The sequence below is a fragment of the Sarcophilus harrisii genome, chromosome X (genome assembly GCF_902635505.1).
Source record: "Sarcophilus harrisii chromosome X, mSarHar1.11, whole genome shotgun sequence".
Lineage (NCBI taxonomy): Eukaryota > Metazoa > Chordata > Mammalia > Dasyuromorphia > Dasyuridae > Sarcophilus > Sarcophilus harrisii.
Window position 1 is genome coordinate 67,487,255 of NC_045432.1, and position 6,146 is coordinate 67,493,400.

Here is a 6,146-nt window from a genome sequence, read left to right on the forward strand (position 1 = left end):
CTTAAAGTCCTTTATTATATGGCTGCAGCCTCTGTTACCAGCTTTATCAAATAACATTTCACATACTCCTTAGTTGAGTCCAAGTGGCCCTTTTGCTGTTGTTGGATTCCCTACCTCTTTATCTCCTGTTTCTATGCCAGGAATGTACTCTGTCCTCAAGCACATCTTTTAGAATTCCTAGTTTCTTTCAAAGTTCAGCTGAAAAATCACCTCTAATAGAAGTGTTCTCTTTCCCACTCAAAGCTGCTATCCCTTTATTAGTGTAGAAATCATCTTATATTTATTTTATATAGCTCTATCCTGATAGATGCTTTTCTCATGTATGGAGTGAATGGAAGCATCTCTAGGGAAGAGATCATTGCATTTTTCCTTTATATGCAAATGCCTAGAGCTCAGTACCTGACACATAATATGGGCTTAAGAAATGCCTTGTAATTGACTGACAGGTCCATCACTACAGAAGGGATTTAAGAGCTACCATTTAGGAACTCTAAAAACTGGATCGGGCTTTTACTTTCTTCTTTTAGAAAGGGAGAAGGGGAAGTGGGGCTGTGACACTCTCTAAGGTCGCTTCTACATCCAACACTCTGAGTCTAGAAATCACACACTTTGTAGAGAGAGAGATTTTTCATCCGTAGGGCCACCCAACTTTGGTGCTATTATTTCCGAGCAATAACTTCCACGGGATTAATTCTGCAGTCAGAATAAAGATTATGAATTGCAATTGTTTGTAGAAAGTTCTTGTGGGAAAATTGTATAATTATACCTTGGCCAGAAGGCATTTCATAGATAATCTTCCTCTTGGGGAAAAAAGAAGAGTATTTTTAAGGTAGTTCATCCAGCAGCATAGAATAGCTCAAAGAAACAGCTTTCAACTGGCATCCACAAATTTGCTCCTAAAAGCACATACAAATAAAGAGGTTAAAATTGGCAAGGATTTAAACGATGGGATTAAAATGATTAAAATGCATCTAGTTCTGGCCCTTAGCCTACAGAAGCTATTCTGTCAGCATCAAGAATGCCCCAAACCAGCCATGAAGCAAAGGGAACGATCCAGAATCAAGTCAGGTAGCCAAGTCGTGGTCAGAAGCTCCTCAACTAATATTTTGAGCAAAATAGGAGTAATGAAGAACAAGGGAGGTCAGAACCACAGGAGGGCAAAATCCTGTTAACAGCAAAACAAAGGCAGAGATACACAATAGTTGGAAACACTAAAGTTAAGACTCAAAAATACAATGTGGTAGATAGACAGTAGGAGATACTGTTGGTATCTGTCCATACCTGGTGATATCTCCTGTGCCAGACACCCTACTTACAAACAGCTTTCATTCCCAAACTACTCATTTCCCCCTGGGGGGAGAGTATAACCACTTACAATATCACTTAGCTCATTATCATACATAGACTACTGCAGATATCAGAAATGCTTGTCTGCTACTCACTGCTCCGGATACACACACACACTAAACAACCGGTATTTACTAAGCACCTACTATGTGCAGGGGACCATGCTAGGCCTAGGGGATATGAGTACAAAGAATGAAACAGACCTTGCTTAGGAGGATTTTAAATTCAAATGAGGGAGTCGACAATCACACACAAAATATACGTAGAGCAAAAGGTAAAGTAAATGAATAAAAACATCTCCGAAATAGTTAAATTGAAGGTAGTTTGGGAGGGAGGACACTAACAGTTGGGGAACTAGGAAAGGCTTCTGGCAGAAGATGCTGCTTAGGACAGAGAGGGGCTCTAAGAGGAAGAAATAAGGAGAGGGCGTACATCACAAGGGGGATGTACAGGGACAAGAGACAGTGTCACATGTGAAGAACACAAAGAAGGCTGAAGGCTAATCTGGATGGATCGCAGAATGCAGGAGGGAAAGTAAAGTCCAGTGAGATTGGAGAGAGAGGCTGGGGCCAGGCTATATAAGGATATTAAAACATAAAAGGAAGAATTTCTATTTTATCCTAGATGTAATAGGGAATCAATGTAGTTGACTAAGTTTAGGGAAGTGACTTGGTCGTAAGTATACTTCAAGAAAATTGTTCTGGAATTAGGATGGGGGATGGAGTGGGGAAACAAAAGGTGCGGGAGACCAATTAGAGGGACAAGCAATGAGAAGGTGAAATATACTCGGGGCCTGAACTGTGCTGGCAGCTATGAGAGAGCAAAGGAAGACAGGAGAGAGGTGAAAACAGAACCAAAAAGATATGTGACGTAAGAAAGTGTCCCGAGAGCTGCTGTTGATATTTTTGTAGATAGAGATCCTCTTCCTTTTGAAGAATCTCTTTGGGATATAGACTTAGTAGTTGCTTAGGAGAGCTCAAAGCTCCCTTCTAGCTCTAATGTTTTACGGCTTTAGTCTATGAGTACCTCATCTTCATTCCCCTCCACCAGCATTTTCCCACCAGCTACGAACAATAAAAGGGGTTTAACTTTTATCACACACTAAGGTTTGAGTCCCTTCTCAAATACCAAGCCAGAGCTTAACCAAGGTCACACGCCTACAGAGTGGCAGGAGTGGAACTAAAAAGATAGTTTTCCGACTCCCTGTCCAGTGATATTTAGAAAATTATAGGGAGGCTCTTGTCTTCCTCTGATTAGAGGGCTATACTATCAAAGTCCTCTCACTGCCTTCCTTTATTGAATATGGAACATGGACTTTTGGAAAAGCTCATTCAACTCTGTATCTGGGGCCCTGCCTGGTTTCATCCGCATGCAATAAGGTGTCCCCTAGTCTACCCCCCACATCCCCTTTATCCCTTGCTTTCCCAACTCCTTTTGTTTATTATTCCCCCCCCATTAGATTGTAAGCTCTTTGAGGAAAGGGATTGTCTTTTTTATGTGTGTTTCCCCCCCAGTACCAAAAAAATTGATAATAAATGTTTTACATTGGATTCCTTTCCGAAGCTACATTGCACATATTAAGTATAAGTTTCTTACAGAATGCTTTATGATATTTCATTTGAATTACAAATACTTGATTACTCAGGTAACTCGATAAGTGCAAAAATAAATGGAGATTTATTATTATTTTTTTTTACAATTAGCAACATGTTAAATGTATTCCAGTTAGTATAGTATGATAAAAATGTCACTCGTTTGAATGTAGTTTTCAAGTAGCGTTAATTAGTCCCAGCCTGCCTTGAAAAGAACACAAGATTTCTTCTTTATACAGATAGGAAAAAAAGATCTATTTTGTTAAAGTCCGGGATTCTGAATATGGCAAAGAAATTTGTTTGGCATGTCGTCCACAAATTTCTGAAACCCCAAATCTTGCCTAATAAGTCTAGCACCCACGGTTCACCTCCCCAGAGATTTCCTATGGATAAAATATGTTTATTCATTTAACCGTATCAGTATATGATGGTCATCGCCTGGTGTCCGGCGATGGGGGAGAGGGTGAGTAAAAACCAGTTGTCTTGCCCTCCCCAACTCCCTCCCCTTTTTGATCTAATTTTTCTTACCCAGGCTGCTGAATATGGGTGCTATGTTTGGAAGAAGTGCAGGTGTTTGATCTCCCTGGGATCAGGCCCTGTGGCGGGAGGAGAGGGAAGTAGAACAATTTGGAAAAGCAGGTTCTACAAAGGTGAGTGTGGGGAAAAAAAAGAAAACAATCAAGAACTTATCTCCAGACTAGTTTCTCCTACTTACCCATTTTCCAAGGTGTTAGATATCTGGGATCATTCGCAGTCTGATTGTGTCTCCGTTTGAGGATTTCTCGGCAAAGCTACTAGAGCCATTGACTTTCCAGAGAGAGGCGACAGAATGACGGATTGGGCTACCACTGCTAGTCTCTCTCTCTAGGCCATATTTTTTGACCTGTAACCTCAAGTAAGTCAGACAACTTAATTTATACCACCGGAATCTGCCAGATATTCATGTTACAAAATTCTTTCTAGAAAAAGGTAATGCCTACTCTGATAAATGCACCAATATATTCTCTTAAAGTAAATTTTGCTTTTAGATATACTTTATCATATATGATATATATGAATCTAGCAGGAAAATTATAACTGTTGTTACTTGTACATTTGAGTTTTCCCTAGATGTGTCTTGAGCCCCCTACTCACACCAGATAGAAGGACAGGCCCCTGTTGACAGGAGTTTAGAAAGAAACTTAGAGAAACCAATAGAATTGGCAACTAGTTGATTAATTTCCCATAGTTCATTTTAATGCCAGATCTGGGTTTCCATATAGTTGCTTCTAAATCCTAATAACGTGGCAAACAGACCAAACGGCAAGTCCTAGCTTCTACCACATGGGAACCCAAGCGAAAGCGTACCTTGCTCATCACTGCACATACCCGTTACTTATTTCCAAAGAATTCATCAGCTAGGGACTGGCCAGTTCTAGGAAAGCACACGCAGAAGAAAGATAGAACGTGAAATCCAATTAACCCAGAAATAGCAAGTCTCTGAGTAGGAAAAAAAGAGAAAGTAATTGTCTCAATGTTTTTTGATAATTAGAAAAGGATCACTGTAAAGTGTAGACCTGCCAATGATTTATGAATTACTGAAGCGCAGAAATTCAATCATCGGATGTCTATGAATCAGATTGTGCATTTAAATCAACTTCTACATGTCTGCTGCTGGGTTCCAAACCTCAGTACCTTGCCCTCTATTAGCGTTAGCCTTTTGACACCCCAGGGCCACACTGAAGAATCAGAGTAGGAACGCAGCAGAATGGGAAAGGCTTTTATATTTGTTTAGCTTCATTGATTCTTTTTGGGGTGGAGGTAAAGAGTGGGTGTTGGGTCCCAAATCTAGAGCAAGAAGGAACCACAGTGACTATTTAGAACTGAAAGGGACTAGAGGTGCCAAAGGACAATTTACAGCCTCATTTACAAATGAATCTCAAGGAGGTCAAGTGACTTGACTGACAATCCCACTGACACTAAGCATCAGATACCAGTTGGAGCCCTGGGCATCAGACTCTGGGGCCTGTTCTCTTTCCACTTTACCACACTGCCACAGAGTGAGGGGAAGGAAGCAGATAGGGACAGAGCACATATATTGAAGAATGTTCTTCCTTTAAAACTCTACTAATTCAGCCATGCTGGGGGGAAAGTACAAAGTAGAAATCAGTCAGTGAATCAAAATTGTACACAGGTGTTTAGCAGGCTTTAAAGGAAAGCCTCTTACAAATTGGGACTGCCCTTTTGCTCAAAACCACAGAGTCCTAAATCTCAAACGCTGTCTGGAAAGACGTAGGTTGAGGCAGGAGAAAGAGAAATCTAGGTAGCTGTTCACATCGGATTGCCTTTATGAGTTACTTAGACAGAATTTCTTGTGTCCACAGATGAAAAGCACTCATATCATGGAATAGAGGTACTAATGAAATGATGTCAAATGCAAGCCCAAAGATCCCAACTTTTGGGATAAGAATTCACTATTTGACAAAAACTGCTGGGAAAACTGGAAAATTAGTATGGCAGAAATTAGGCACAGACCCACACTTAACACCATATGCCAAGATAAGATCAAAATGGGTTCATGATCTAAGCATAAAGAATGATCTTATGAATAAAGTAGAACATAGCATGGTTTACCTCTCAGACCTGTGGAGGAGGAAGGAATTTGTAACCAAAGAAGAACTAGAGATCATTACTCATCACAAAATAGAAAATTTTGATTATATCAAATTAAAAAGCCTTTGGACAAACAAAATTAATGCAGACAAGTTTAGAAGGGAAACAACAAACTGGGAAAACATTTTTATGGTTAAAGGTTCTGATAAAGGCCTCATTTCCAAAATATAGAGAGAATCGACCCTGTAAGAAATCAAGCCATTCTCCAATTGGTAAATGGTCAAAGGATATGAACAATTTTCTAATGAAGAAAGTAAAGCCATTTCTACTCGTATGAAAAATGCTCTAAATCACTATTGATTGAAGAAATGCAAATTAAAACAACTCTGAGGTACCATTTCATAGCTATCAGATTGGCTAAAATGACAGGAAAAGATAATGACGAATGTTGGAGGGGATGTGGGAAAACTGGGACACTGATGCATTGTTGGTGGAATTGTGAATACATCCAGCCATTCTGGAGAGCAATCTGGAATTATGCCCCAACAGTTATCAAACTGTGCATACCCTTTGATCCAGCAGTACTACTACTGGGCTTATACCCCAAGAAGATAC